A 16,260-nucleotide genomic window follows, 5' to 3' on the forward strand; every position below is an offset into this window, starting at 1 on the left:
ATTTGGTGTTTCTTTTTACTAAAGGGGGGGAGGGATAGCTCAGTGGTTTGAACATTGGCCTGCTAAACCCAGGGTTGTGAGTTCAATCCTTGAGGGGGCCACTTAGGGATCTGGGGCAAAATCAGTACTTGGTCCTGCTAATGAAGGCAGGGGGCTGGACTCGATGACCTTTCAAGGTCCCTTCCAGTTCTAGGAGATGAGATATCTCCATTATTTCTTTCTTTCTTTCTTTCTAAACAGAAGGACACACTATATCTATACATATTTAAGCAATTATATAGCTTATCTTACATTTATTCACATTTCTTACTTACTAGATGATGATTAATTATTTTACTTGTGATTTGTGTCAAGCTCTATTTGGAAATTTGAATTCAATTAAAAATGCACAAAAATGGCATTTTACAACATTTTTCGTAGTTAACTAAAACTACCCTACATGTGTGGGATACACAAGAAAAAATATTATCAAATCCTGTTTTAAATTTAAAACTAACTGATTTATTAAACAAAGTATTATCTGTAGGTAGTTAAATGAACTGAATATTTATGGTCACCAATGTCCTTCAGGATTTTAGATATAGTAGATCTCATCCTTTTACATCTAGTTTTTATTCACAAGCTTTTCTACTTTTTTCTTCAGTTGGTTTCTTAACTTTAAATGAACTAGTCATTGAACTGAACTAGGTGAATAAACCCAAATGTTCTCTCTGCACCTACAGAAGAGGCTCAAAAACTGGTTCAGCACTTCAACAAACTCAGGTTACAAGCGCTTAGTTAGTAACTTCCACCAATTCAGTGGTTTGACTTTCTTTGAAACTTTAACAGCAAACATGTACTGCTTAATATTAATATTTTAATTTCATTTAAATTATTTAATTGATTTTTGTAAGTTTAGGCCTTAACATATGTTGTTATAATTTCAAAGAGGTTTACTTTAAAAAATAAACCAGTATTTAATTTTTAAAAAATCCAATTATAAAAGTAAAACCTTTTTTTTTTTTTTAAAATAAAACCATTTTTATCCACCCCACTGTGTGGCCTCAAACTTGTCATGGCCTCACTGTTTTTCAGTTCCTCTATCTGTAGTTACATATCTGCAGTACCTTGTAGAGCTGTTGAGAGGATTACTATATTTATGACATGAGGAAAAAGGTAAATCACTACACAAGTGCTTTATATGCAGCTTTCCAAATAGGGATTTCAAATTTTTTTTATTAGTAGGCTGATTTCTCTTTAGCACAAGTATGGAACACATGTTTTTAATAATAGTAAAGTAAACAACCATCATTCTACCACACACGTTAAGAGTAATTTCTAGTAATCCAATTGTATCACCCCCAGTTTTATTTATAATTAAAAAAAAATTATTGACTTATTCCTGTTTTACTTCAGTTTTCAGGTTGTGAGATAAGAAACAATTATACTCTTGTCACTTTATTCCACTGACATTTCTTCAGTAAACTATTCATGAATAGGCCCCCAAATGTGTAACAGTAAGCACATAATCTATTGTTTATGTGCAGTAATGAAAAGTGAGGTTTTACCAAAATGATTTTTTCCATAACAGGCAGTCCAGAAACTATACTTTGCAATTACAGTGCATACCATCTGAAGATCTCAAAATGATTTATAAATATTCAGTATACTATAGAAGACCCTATGAACTAAGTAACTATTATCCTTATCCCACAAATGAGGAAATTGGGACAATTGTGGGCGAAAGCCAGAGCTCGAAGCCTAAATTGGAACTTTAACCTCCAGACCAACAGTTCTCAAATATTTTGATAGCATGAGCTACTTCTTTATAGAAAGAGCGTTCTTGCAAACCCACCCCATTCACAATTATAAGGTCTACCTCCCCTCTCATTGACAATCTCATAGCATCCCTGTGCCAGCTACAGAAATATATTGTATGGAAAACTAGTATTAAGTATGTATTTTTAGCTGCCTCTGAATGTTGTTTAGTATCTGGAAACAAGGATAGCCATATAGGATAATGTTCTATGGTCCACCGTTTGGGAACCCCTGCACTAAACTAAACTCCCTCTCTATTTATATAACCCTGTGGGGTGAAAAAAACCAACAAACCAAACAAAAAACCCATGTGTTGCCTTATGGCCCACATTAATAACGGTTATAGTTACTAAATATACAGTACCTCCTTTACAAAGTAGCCCACTACTCCAAGGAGAACTCCAATCGAACAAAGAATTAAATTAATAGGAAAGTTTGATTCCTTCAGAATGCTCCTCAACAGAGCTGGAAATAAAAAGAGATTATTATACATAAAAATAAAATCATTGTATATAATTTCAAAACATGCATCTCTGCTCAGAAACAGCCCAGCAGATCTGACCTGAAATTCTCCTGTACCTGCTACTTGATTTTAGGTTTGAAAACAGGCTAATATAAGAGTTGTGGAAATTTACATTTAACATGCATAAACTCAATGTTCAACCAGTACTTATTTTCATATCCAGTGCACAACTGCATGTATGTTCCTAGTTCAAGGTCTTGGTCTGACTGATAAGCACTAATCAGAATCGGTATTTCCCTTCGGCTCAAATGTACGAAGTGAGACAAGCATAACAAAAAGCATTCACTATGTCTGCCAATGATATTTTATATTTTCTTCCTTCCCCCTTCCATTTTCTATATCTCGAACTGATTACCTCAATACAACACCAAAATGTTTTATGGACATCTGAAAGTGTTTAACCAAATGGGGTTTTGAATAAACAGCAAAACAATCCAACGTGTGAATTCACTTTAGGGAAGGTATATAGTGAAAGCAGATTACGCAAATCCCATTACGGGGATCTGCAGAGGCAATTTCTGAAGAAGTGTTTCAGTTAACTAGGATAGTGTTATTCAGCATTTAATTGTGCAATAAAGCCAATTACTTGCTTCTTTTTCCTATTTTCAATATCAAGTCTAGTTGAAAATACACCAATGAAAATATACCAGTAAAAAGTCTCACCAACAAGAGCCATATTAGCACCTCCCCAAAAACATTTGCCAAAGTTACATGTAACCAAATTCCAAATAGCCTTGTACTGTAGCATCTGAGTATATTATTATTAAGTTCATGTGCTGCATCCCTAACAGTAGAGGACTAAAATCAAATAGCACAAGATACAAGTTAAGCATTATATGGTACTGCAACAACACAAAAAAGTTCCTCCAGACATCTTCAAAATGAGCATGGTAATATGGGTAAAAGTTCTATAGGTATCATCGGCACCTAATACCTTCTTGAGCCTCAATTAAGGAAAAAAAGCCAACAGCATCCATCTAAAAATGCAGACAAAATGAGAGACCTGGCCAGCTACAGTCCACACAGAGTGCTGCTTCATCAATATACATCAGTAAACTTATGATTTCCATAGCCGTCAGGTTATGAAATACAAAATCATAACAGAACAAGCTAGACTAATGGTAAGAAGACTAATTGTTGCTATCAAATGGGCACATTTACAGTTCTTCCAGCTGTCACAGACTTAGTTATGCATCTTTCATATATCAGAATTTGGAAGGAGTATGTAATATTTGGGGTGGGAAGCACACATCTGGGTGATTATTTCACCTGGGGTATTCACCAATAGTTAACATGCAACTATACACATCCAGTTCCTCAGTAAGGTGTGCCTGTTCAAGAGACAGGGCTTCTCTACACAGAGCAGCAAGGCACACTAGGAGTGGTGTGATTTCTAAAGCACACTAACTTGTTGCACATTAATTGGTCTGTGTAGTCAACCCTGCTAGTGCAGTTTTTAAAAAACCCAACTGTAGAAATCATACCCCTGTAGGGCGCATTACCCCTCCTTGTAGATATGTCCTTAGAGTCAAGTACTTTTGTTCTATTTTTCTGAGTATTTTCATGTGAAAATGTGAACCATTTTCACACTTGAATGTATTGATATTAAGAGCATGGGTAAATTTCCTGTGGTTTAGCACGCACATCTGGGAAATGACTATACCTTTCCAAACTGTTAACTCATGTTTGTGGTATAAGGAAATGTTCTCCGGAAAGTGTCTATCTGATATTCTTAATTGTTGATATTTGTAATCTTTCCATTAACAAAAGTATAGCTATTATACACAGGAGCAGGTCTAACCACCTTCCTAGTACAGTGGCTTTGGTTCTGCAGTAACTGCTGTGCACCCATTATTTTTTTACAGAATAGCAACAACTTTTGCACCTGACACAGATGAGGAACACAAAGATTTGGAATAGAGTTGTGTGGAGACAAAAACACCCCTTTTTGGTTGAATCATGCCTGCTTCTGCAGAAACTCTGGCCTTGATCCAGAGATGATGGATATCCATCACAAATCTCTTTTCTGGTTATGGGAGGAGGACTATTTCTGCCTTGAAATTAAGCTTATTTACATTACACATCTCAAATCCACCTCATGGATTTTACATAATTATTTCACCCTAAGTGATGTTTATAATTCATATAAGATATAAATATGAAAAGAAAAAAAATTAGTTATGTATTTTTGTGCCCAAGTAAATCCTGATAAAAATTAAACGGTTATTTTAAAACTGGACTTGAACTGTCAATTGTGTCTTCCAGTGTTACTTCCTTGAATCTGTGATTACTTTTAATTTTTACCACTTATTTTTAAAGAAACCAAATAAGGAGAAATTAAAAAAATCCTCATTTTAGCTTAAGAAGAGAAAATTAAAGTTCAAAGCCAACACAACTAGAAAGTGGGAGGTTTTGCCTTTGTTTTATAATGTGACTTTCTGCAAAGAAGGAGACCATTTATTCAAAATCTGGGTTGCTGTTCCTCACTACACTTTTGCAGGCAGCTTCACCCTTATAGTTTGTTAAGCTTCAGGTCCCCAACAGGGGACTTATAAGAAGTCCTCTCTCTCAGCCACACTTAATTCAGAACTCTGAAATATGCCACTAGACTTCCAGACAGGTACTCTCCTTTGCAGAAAATCAATGAACAAAGTTAAACCAAAATCTCCCTTTGTAAGAGGAGCCCACCAGTCTGGATTCTGTGCTATAAGTAGTAGCACCCCAGGTATACCTTGGACAGGCTTACTAAGATAACAGAACTAGGGAGTGCCTTGGACCATGGTCCTGAGACCCTTCCTTCAAAGAGCCAAGTCTGCTGACATGTTGACATTACTTGTCATTTCACAGTCAAAGTAATAGACTGAATGCCAGGTTTTTGCATGGCAGATCACCTCCACAGAAGCTGATTTTTTCCACCAACAAAGTAGTGATGACTCTAACGGAATTAGCCCTTATACCCAGAAAATAAAAAGCACCTCAGACCATGCAGTCTTCCTTAACTTAAGTAACACTGGCACTTCCCTCCCCCCTTCTTTGCGACCTGAAAAGCAAAAAGGGGAGCCTGATTAGCATAAATCCACCATGTCAGTGAACTTCATGAACTCTGAATTCCGGCATAAAGCCAAAAGTTAAAGTGATTACTAAAACTACTCTTGGCCTATAGTTAAGTGGAAGTATTTTAGATACAACATGTATGTGCAGGTAGAAGTCTTTTAGCTCTCTAGATGCAAGAACGTCTCAAGGTTCTACCTCTTCTATAGTCTAGGTTGTCTCCATCATGAAATTCCTGTAGATCACAAAAGGAGACACAGCAGATCTCAGACAGACTGAAACCGCATGATCATTCTGGCACCAAAAGAGAACAGACTAGTATGTCTAGAATAGGCCATAAAACTTCACTGTTTCCTTCTTCGCTGGCTGATAAGAGACATTAAACTGGATACATCTGTAAGAACCAGAAATCAGAGAATGGAAGATCTTGAAGTATCCTTATGAGATACCAGAAAGCAGTCAGTCAGGGCCAGCCTCAGGGGTGGGTGACATGGAGACTGCCCAGGGTGGTCATGAGGGTGCTGTCCGAGTGCTGCAAGCTGGCAGGCTTGGGCTGCAGGAGTGGGGTAAGTGCATGCGAACAGGGCTGCCAACCCGGCAGGAAGGTGCAGGCAGCAGGACTAGCCCCTGGGTCCCCCCTTCCCACAGGCAGAGTGGTCAGGAGTATATGGCTAAGGGAACCGCGGGGCTCAGAAACTCCTCCCTCTGCAGTCCTTCCTGTGGGCAATGGGGGAAAGGGGAGCCTGAGGAGCTTAGGGGGGCTGGAGTGATGGAGGGGAATCCAGGGGCAATAGAGGGGAGCCCACGGGCACCAGGCACACCAAATACAAGTTTGCCCAGAATGCCATTTTTCCTAAGGCTGGCCCTGCAGTCAGTGGTCTTAGGGATCTGCATCCATTGCTGCTGAAAAAAATAGACCCTGGCCTTTGCCCATCCCAGAGCTGGGGGTGGGAGAGCAAGTCTTGCTTCACTGGCATTCAAAACTCTTCTCTGCCAGTTTGGGTCTATTCCTTTATTCTCTTCCATGGTAAGACCTCTGTAACCTTGAAGCAATGATGGGTTAGATCAGCAAACCCTATACCTCAGACAAAAGAAATGGACAGCTAAGAGCTTAATTTTCTCTCTTCCTCATATCACTAAGTCTGTTGGCCCTGTAAAGGTGGAAAAGTCAAAAGAAAAGCTGTGTAAAAAATGAGGCAAACCAGAATTCAAGGAGAAAAAGTTTAAAGAGCAGGACGATACCACAGCATAGAGTACCTTTCTATTCAATACCTCATCAGCAGAAGCTTGAAACGTTCAGCTTCTAGTGCTTTGTAAAGGTAAGTAAACTTGCAGATTTAAAATGATGATACAGAGGACTGCACTGACCATGAAGTAGCAGGAGATCAGGGAGAGTGTACCCAAAGTGTCCAGAGTACATTCTGTTTCTGAGATCTTTAAAAATCTTGTGATGTAGTTCCTAAGCCATTATATAATGGTGCCTCCTCTCTCATGAGCTTTTTTCTTTCTTTATCTGGAATTACACTGGAACCGAGTTCTTCTGTATGGTTTAGTTCTTTTCAACTAAATATGCAGAGCTCATTTTACATCTAATTTGGGCTATTTTCTCTCTTTATGATGGTTACACATTAGGTAGAATGATGGACAGATTATGCCCTGTGGAATTCTGAATTACACTTTGGAGTAAATTCTGGTATAATGCTACTTTCTCAGGATGATAACTGCACTGTGGTTTCTCCACTGCCAAGGCTGTTAGCTTGCATGTCTCAGGTAGGTCATAGCAACTAGGAAAACCACTTTAATGAAAAAGCAACAGAGAAACAATAACTGGAGAGGTTAACATAGCTCAAGCAGAACTGCATTTGGTTCCAGATTCAGGTTCCAATTAGTGGCTTGATTCCTGCTGTTTTTGGAACCTCTTCGTTATATAAAAATGTATGATCGATTTTTTTTTTTTTGCCAGGGGGGCTAGAAATGGCTGATTGATGAGGGGATGTGACCAGGGAAACAACAAAAGAAAGAAAAGTGGTGCTTGTGGAAGTCAAGTGAGACACATAAAGGGAAGGAGATGAACAGAACGATGAGGAAGAAGAGTGCAGAGGGAAGCTGAGGTAGGAGGAGAGAGGTAACAAAAGGAGCTGAGAAGCCGAATGATATAACTTGTGCCTGAAGTTGAGCAGTGAAGGTCACAAGGAGAGGGCAAAAGGTTAGAGATAAAAGGTGAAACTAGTCAAAGTGAAAAGTTACAGCCTAGATGATGTCATAATGCAATTAGGTCTGATCCATTTCCAATAATTAACCACAGACTTCGCTGACACACATGCTGAGATGGACTGGTATCACACAGGCCAAGCAGGTGATTTTCTATTCCCAGAGGTCTGCAAGGTTCACTTGGGTTGGGAGGAACAAGCCGTGCTACATTCATCCAATATGTGACTATACCTGCTTGCTATCATTTCAATATTAGGAGCCCTGAAGCAGGGCCGGCTCCAGGCACCAGCCCACCAAGCTTGTGCTTGGGGCGGCACCTGAAGGGGGGTGGCGCGGTGCGGTGCTCCGGCTCTGGCCGCCGGGGAGAGCGGGGCCACAGCCGGGCACTCCGCCCTCCTCCCAGGGCTCCGGACGCCCTCCCCCCCGACGCCCTCCCCCCGACCGCTGGGGAGAGCGGAGCCCCAGCCGGGGCTCTCCGCCCTCCCCCCGGGCTTCTGGCTGCCGGGGAGAGCGGCGCCCCAGCCGGGCTCTCCGCCCTCCTCCCAGGGCTCTGGCCGCCCTCCCCCCGGTGCCCTCCCCCCAACTGCCGGGGAGAGCGGAGCCCCGGCTGGGGCTCGCCGCCCTCCCCCAGGGGCTCCGGCCGCCCCCCCCCTCCCCTGCCGCGCTGCGGGGGGGGGGGCGGCCAGAGGCTTTTTTGCCTGGGGCGGCAAAAAAGCCAGAGCCGGCCCTGCCCTGAAGTGTCTTACCTCCCGGGGCACAGCTCACAAACACCAGCAGCACAACGAATGGCGGCTTCGTCCGTACGATATGGTATTGTCCATGGAACTCGGTCTCCACCGAGAAAAAGCTGCTGTTTATGGCGCTCATCCTGCCTGAGCCCCGTGTCACTCAATTCACCGGGCTCACAGCCAGCACCCCCCACCCCCAAGTGGAGAGACGGGGCACCACGGCACTGGCCTAAGTCCTAGCTGGGCCTTCTCACTGCAAGGATGGATTCCCCACTTGCCCACTGCAAAGGCTCAGCGCAGGTCCTGGGAGCCCTTCCCCCACCCAGTCCTCAGAAGGAGGTGGCGAGGGGCCGTCCCAGGAGCCAGATCCCTCTGCCGGGCAGCGCCCCAGCTCAATCTTTCCTGTTCCCACAGGGTCCACCAGAGCCCTCTCTCGGTTAGTTTCAGGCCTGGCCTCGCCCGCCCTTTCAGATGCTCAGCGTGGCCGTGTTCGCGCTAGGAAGCCGCTGCACCACCACCAGGCGCCACCTCCGCCTGCTGCAACGGTCGAGACCAACTGCCGCTGCTGCCGTTAGGTTTGAAAGTAATCCGGCGCACGCCGCGTTCCATCTCTTTCGCCAGTCTGCGCACGCGAACCCGTGGAATTAAAATGCAGCTGTCGAAGCAGCACCTGGCTGTGCGTGTCATCAGCGGCGCGGGCCCCGCGCACCAGGTTCACCTGCTCCCCCCCAGGCTGGGGGAGGGGGCTTCTACCCCGTATCCCAGCCCTGTAGCTGCTGCTCTCCCCCTTTAAGAAGAGAGCAGGGCTGGTGAGAGGAGAGGGGGCCAATATTAACTAGAGCCAGGGCTGGTGCAAGGAAGTTTCACCCTTAGGCAAAACTTCCACCTTGCCCGCCCCAGCCCTGCGGCAGCTCCCCGCCCCCCCTCCACCCTGAAGCGCCCCCCCGTGGCAGCTCCCCCGCCTGCCCCTGGGAGGTGTGCGGCAGCTCCCTCCCCCGCCCTGAGGCACCCCCCGTGGCCAGGGCCGGCTCTAGGCACCAGCAAAGCAAGCAGGTGCTTGGGGTGGCAAATTTGCAGGGGCGCAAGAATCCAGCATGAGAGCTGAGAACCAACAGGGAGCCCTGGGAGCTGTAGTTCCTTGGTTAGTTCCCTGCCTATAGAGCCAGCCCTGGAGCAGGGAAAGAACTACATTTCCCAGCATTCCCTCGGCCGCAATTAACAGGAAAGGGAGGGGGAAGGAGTGTAGAACTGAAACCTCATGCTGCAGCTTGCTGTAAACGGTAGGGACCAGGGCTGGCTCTAGGTTTTTTGCCGCCCCAAGCAAAAAAAATTTTGCCTGCCCCCCTGTCCCAGCCCTGGGCTCCTCGCCGCACCCCCCTGCTGCCCCAACCCTGGGCTTTCCCCCACCACCCTGCCGCCCCAGCCCTGGGCTCTCACCCCACCACCTGCACCCCCCTGCCGCCCCAGCCCTGGGCTCTCCCACACACACACGCCCTGCTGCCCCAGCTCTGAGCTCCGCCCTACCTCCCCACCACTGCCCCCCACACACACCTCCTGCCACCCAGCCCTGGGCTCTCTCGCCCCCGCCTGCCCTGCAGCCTCCTTCCGCCACAGCCCTGGGTCACTGGTAACTCGCTCCCAGGGCGGGTCATTCAGCAGGAATTTTGGATGTGCACAGAACACAGACAGGATTGGTTCCCATATGGTTACAGAACTGCAGTAAAGTGGAACAATTTTCAGCTTGAGTGATTGGAGGATATCTGGATGCATATTATAAGACTGTCCTACATAAATGAGGAAAAGTTGAGGTGCCTTTATTATTCTTTTGTTCCACTCTTTCTTTCTATGGGGAATTTGCCAATGCAATATCACTGTCTTCCTTTTAAACAAACAAAAAGGCAATGGCTGTTGAAAATAGCAATTCCAGTCCTAATAACCACTGGGAAGCATTTCTTGCTCAATTTATTCTACTTTTTCCTACAGCAAGTTACAGTGGATCAGTATATTTGATTTGGGAGAAATGAAGTAACAGCTGCCCAAACTGAGCTTGAGCACTCCTGAATTTTGAGGTGTCCAAATCTGGAAGGCAGGTGCTGGGGGGGGCTGTGGCTCCGCAGGGGAGCACGGCAGCATGTATGCAGCAGTGTGTCTGGCGCTGCGTGGAGCCAGACATGCTGGTGTGAGTGGCACGGTAAGGGGGTTGGATGGGGCGGAGGTTCGGGGGGGCAGTCAGGGGCAGGGAGAAGGGGGGTTAGATGGGTCAGGGGTTGGGGGGGCAGTCAGGGGACAGGCAGTGGTTGGATAGGCATGGGAGTCCTGGGGATTTGTCAGGGGACAGGTAGGGGGTGGGGTCCTGGGGGGAAGTTGGGGCGGTCTCAGGAGGGGGTACTTGGGGACAAGGAGAAGGGAGGCTCTCTTAATGGCTCTCCATGCGTCTCTGGACCCTCTCAGCTGTCGGGCTTGGACGGAAACATTGCCTGAGGGTAGTGAGAGAATGGGTTATCGGTGAGGTGGGGGTGGGCGTGAGCCCGGTCAATAGGGGCAACCCCTACCAAGATCTGAGCCTTTTCTCACACGCCCGTTAGAGCTCGACATTATGCTGTTTGGGACCCCTCTTTGAGGAAAGCCTCTGGATTGCAAGTCCAACCGCTACCTCCTCATGGTGAGAGTCGGTAACTGGCTTGGATAGCCAGGCGGATTGCGGAGGACGAACCCACATCCCACATTCAGTGGGGTGTGGGACGGGGTTGGGCAGCCCCATATGGTGCCACATGGATGCCCCCCTGGTAAGGGTAGCCTCCCCCAGGTACGGGTTGACTCCCCCTGGTAAGGGTTAGATTCCCCCTGGTAAGGGTAGTCTCCCCCAGGCACGGGTTAGTTTCCCCCTGGAAAGGGTAAGTTTCCCCCAGGTACGGGTTAGTTTCCCCCTGAGAAGGGTAAATCTTTTAGCTATGGAAAAAAGTAATTTATATTTTTATACCGGATTGGCGCTGGACCGGGTTAATAACGCCCCCGCTGTTGGCTTTGATGCCCCGGCTGACAGTGTTAAATATATTAGGGGTGTGATTAGGGTCGCTGGACCAATGGATAAAATGGTGTGGACTATAATGAAGTCTCATGAGCATGAGAGTGAGAATCAAGTCCTCCCAGTGGAGCATGGAGAGGAGGTAGAGGAGAATGTTTGTGATGATCATGGTGAGGAGATTTTATCTATCTTACCGATGGTTTTTACAAGGGACACTTTTAATGATTTAACTATGGACAGTTTTAATCCAGATTTTAAGTATTTAAGTACATTTGATGATCCATATGTTAGGGAATCAAGTACTGATTTTAATAGGGATCGTAATAAGGATCTTAACAGTACTGGTAGTAATATAAATATATTAGAAAGTAGTTCGTGGAAGGATGGGGTTTTTTATTTAGAGTATCCTGTTGATAGTTTTAATTGTCCAATATGTCCCCAGATGTTACCAACATTTGGTAAATGGGCCAAACACATTAATGTGGTTCATAAAAGTAAAGCCATACAAGTTGTATGTAGTAAATGTGGAAAATCTTCTCAATATCATAATATAGCTTGCCACTACCCCAGGTGCATACCCAAGAAGGCGGATACCCCAATGAAGAGCCATACGTGCTCGGTCTGTGGGCTTGGTTTTCATACTAGATCTGGATTGAGCCAACACTGTAGACATAGACACCCTGCTGTGAGGAATGAGCAAAGAAAAGAAGATATGGCTGCTAAAAGTAAGATCAAAGAGGGATCGACTAGATCTCGTATATGGACTAAAGATGAGGTTGCGCAGCTTATACAGTTGGAAAGGAAATATATTGGGAAAAGGAATATAAATAAATGTATTGAGAGCGAGATGAGGACCAAAACGAATAAACAAATATCAGATAAAAGACGAGAATTAGCAAAGAAGAAGTTAGTGGTAACAGGAGATAGGGAGGAAGTGACTGAGGTAGAGGACATTAGAGTAAATATATTAGAAATTCCGCCCCCAAGAGAGAGGATTTTCCCACTAAAAGGACATCCAGAAGTGGATTTAGTGGAGAAAATATGTAAACGGGGAAAACAAAGTAGGGAGGGAAGAGAAATAATAAATAGTTTAGGGGAAATTGAAGGATTATTAAAGGAGGATTTAACAAAAGCTCTCGGATGGGCAATGTTGGAAAAATTATGTTATTCATTAGTAGAGGGACAGGACCCTAGAAATGAAAGTCAAATAGAGTTGAGGAATAAAGGAAAAGGGAAGATTAGAAAGGAGGGGAGAAGGAAGCAATTTAATGCAATTAGGAGATATGCTACAAAGAAAGCTAAGTATAAATTCTATCAACAATTATTTGATAAGGATAGAAGAAGATTGACTCGCATTATAATGGGAGAGCCAGATAAGGCTAAGTGTGCTATCCCTATGAAAGAAATTGAGGAATACTATGTAAATATTTTGGGAACAATTGGACATGGTAATATGATAGGGTGGCCATCATCCACAGAGAATGCGGATAATGATATATTAATGAGTCCGATCTCTGTGGATGAGATTCGAATAGCTTTAACAGAAATAAGAAAAGATAGTGCTCCTGGCCCAGATAAAGTAAAAGTGAGCAATTTGTGGGATATTTTTAATTTAATACTTACAAAAATTTTTAATATATGGTTTCTAAATAGACAGGTACCAGATGAATTTAAGAAAAATAGAACGATTTTAATACCAAAGACACAAGATGAGGAGGAAATGAAGAAGTTAACATCTTGGAGACCATTGACAATTGGGTCAGTTTGGATTAGAATCTATACCAAAATATTAGCAAAAAGACTGGTGGAAACAGTTAAGATATGTAGTAGACAAAAAGGATTTATATCCGCCCCTGGGTGTGAGGAAAATATTGCTATATTAGATAATTTGATTAAAGGGGCTAAACGAAATGGGAATGAAATTGCAATAGTGTTCGTAGATCTGGCTAAAGCATTTGATTCTGTGGGACACGGACATATAATAGCCGGGTTGAGAAGATTTGGTATAGATGAACATTTTATAGATATTATTAGGGACCTTTATGATAATTGCACAACTAGGGTATGGGTGGGTGATGAAGCTACTGAGTCTATTTTAATTAGGAGGGGGGTCAAGCAGGGTGACCCGTTGTCCCCAATTTTGTTTAATATTGCTATGGATCCCCTTTTAACTAGATTAGAAGTAGAAGGAAGTGGTTTTTATGTTAAGGGTAATAGTGTCACGTCATTGGCTTTTGCCGATGATGTGGCAATTTTAAGTAGCTCATATAAAGGAATGATCAAAAATGTGGGTATCTTAGAGGAGTTTTGTAAAAATACTAATCTCTCTGTTAATGTGAAGAAAACGAAAGGCTTTCATATTTTAACTAAACATAAAACCTATGTAGTTAATCCTAAGGATAATTTGCAGATAGGGTCAGAGAAGATTGAATATGTTCAACCAGGGGATTTTGAAAAATATTTAGAGGCTAGAATAGATCCCTGGATAGGTGTAGGGGGACCGGTACTTAAAGAAAAATTGAAAGATTGGAGTGAGAATTTAATTAAGGCCCCATTAAAACCGGCCCAAAAAAAATTAATTTTACAGACATACATCTTACCGAAGCTATTTTATAATCTTCTTTTAATAGAACCCCCTTTTAATCTTTTAGACGATCTTGATGTGTTAGTTAGAAAAATAGTTAAAGAGATTTTACATTTACCTCAGTGTACCACAGATGGGATATTTTATTCTAGAGGTAGGGATGGTGGTTTAGCTCTCACTAAGTTTAGTGTGCAAATCCCAAATATGTTAATTCGTAAATGGAGGAGACATATTGTCTCGAGAGATGATTGGATGGACCTATCTTATCTATATGCAGGAGAAAATCTTGTGGATAAAATATTGTCATTTAGTGCAGTAACATCTCATCCCAAGAAATGGAGGGAAGAGGAATTTTTAAGATGGTCGGAACTGAGATGTCAGGGAATAGGGATAAAATATTTTAAAAATGATTTAATTAGTAATTCGATTTTTAGAAACTCTAGTAAAGTTAAATCGTCAGCGTATATCGCAGCATTGCAGCTTAGGGCAAATATTTATCCTACTAGGGAGACATTAGCAAGAGGAAGAGGAGGTGTGAATGCTCTTTGTAGATGGTGCGGTAAAGTGCGGGAGACTGTTCCCCATATCTCAGGACAATGTTATAAGACTAAGAATGCTAGGATAAAAAGGCATAATAGAGTAGTGTCTGCAGTTGTAGATAAGGTTGGTAAATTAGGGTGGAAGGCAATGATAGAGCCCCATTTGAGAAATAGTAAGGGTGAGTTAAGAAAGCCGGATATTATATTTATAAAAGGAGATACAGCAGTGGTGGTTGATGTTACAGTGCGATGGGAGGATAATGCCGGAAGTTTGGAACAAGCCCACAGTGAGAAGGTGGCTTATTATCTTGAGTTAGAGGAAGAAATTAAAAACTTAACGGGAGGTAAAAATATCCACTTCTTTGGTTTTGTGCTTGGGGCGCGTGGCAAGTGGAGTGAAGGTAATAATGATTTGTTACAATTATTGGGAATGGACCGAAGTAAAAATTTTAAGGAGAGTATATGTAGACTTGTTTTATATTCCACTATTGGTATGATGGCTATATTCAGTGACAGGTAAAGATCCCGGAGTTTCCATTCCGTGTATCTTGCCAAAACTAAATTTTAGCTATTTTGGTTTCCATGCTCTAAATTTTCAAATTTTTAATATTGTTTTGAACATTAACATATTTAGTGTTATTTAATATCTGCCCTTCAATAGAATGGTTTTAACTCTATAATAAATACTTATTAATGGATGAAATTCCAATTTAAATTATTAGTTTATTTTATTTTTTTAACTACTGGATGTGGATGCGGACTGGCCGCGTATAGTAACCAGGAAAGGGCAGGTAGTCACGCCTGTACATAAATAGGGGGTGGGGTCCTGGGGGGCAGTTAGGGGCAGGGGTCCCGGGAGGGGGTGATCAGGGGACAGGGAGCAGGGGGGGTTGGATGGGTTGGGGTTTCTGTGGGGGGCAGTCGGAGGGAGTGGATGGTGGCAGGGCGGGGCTACCCTCCCTCCCTGTGGAGTGTCCTATTTTTTTAATGTTAAAATATGGTATCCCTACCCTTCAGAGTGCAGCTCTCCATTCATAGCAGGCTGCAGCATGAGGTCTCAGCTACCTCACTCCCTCTCCCTCTTTCCTGTTGGTAGTGGCCAAGGGAATGCTGGGAAATGTAGTTCTTTTCCTGCTCCAGGGCTGGCTCTATAGGCAGGGAGCTAACCAAGGAACTACAGCTCCCAGGGCCCCCTGTTGGTTCTCAGCTCCCATGCTGGATCCCTGCTGCCCCTGCAAATGGGCTGCCCCAAAAGTATGTGCTTGCTTTGCTGGTGCCTAGAGCCGCCCCTGTCCCCAGCCATTTCTGTCCCAAGGAGATGGTGAAACTGAGAATCAGATCCCAGTTCCAGTGTTCCCAAGTATTTGGGTACACTTGGACTTAATGAGTGCACTAACAAAAATGATAAATGGTTTAGAAAACTTGACCTATGAGGAAAGGTTAAGAAAACCTGGTCTGTTTGTTCTTCAAAAAAGAGGACTGTGGGGAGGGGAGAGAACCTGCCAACAGACTTGAAATATGTTATGGACTGTTATAAAGAGGACAGTGATCAATTGTTCTCCATGTCCGCTGAAGATAGGACAAGAAGGAATGGGCTTAATCTGCAACAAGGGAGATTTAGGTTAGATATTAGGAAACACTTTCTAACGACAAGGGTAGTTAAGCTCTGGAATAGTCTTCCAAAGGAGGTCGGGGAGTCCCCATCATCAGAACATTTTAAAAACAAGTTGGACAAACACCTGTCAGGGATGGTCTAGGTCAGTAGTTCTCAAACGTTTGTACTGGTGACCCCTTTCATGTAG

This window comes from Malaclemys terrapin, chromosome 4 (assembly GCF_027887155.1).
Source record: "Malaclemys terrapin pileata isolate rMalTer1 chromosome 4, rMalTer1.hap1, whole genome shotgun sequence".
Taxonomy (NCBI): Eukaryota; Metazoa; Chordata; order Testudines; family Emydidae; genus Malaclemys; species Malaclemys terrapin.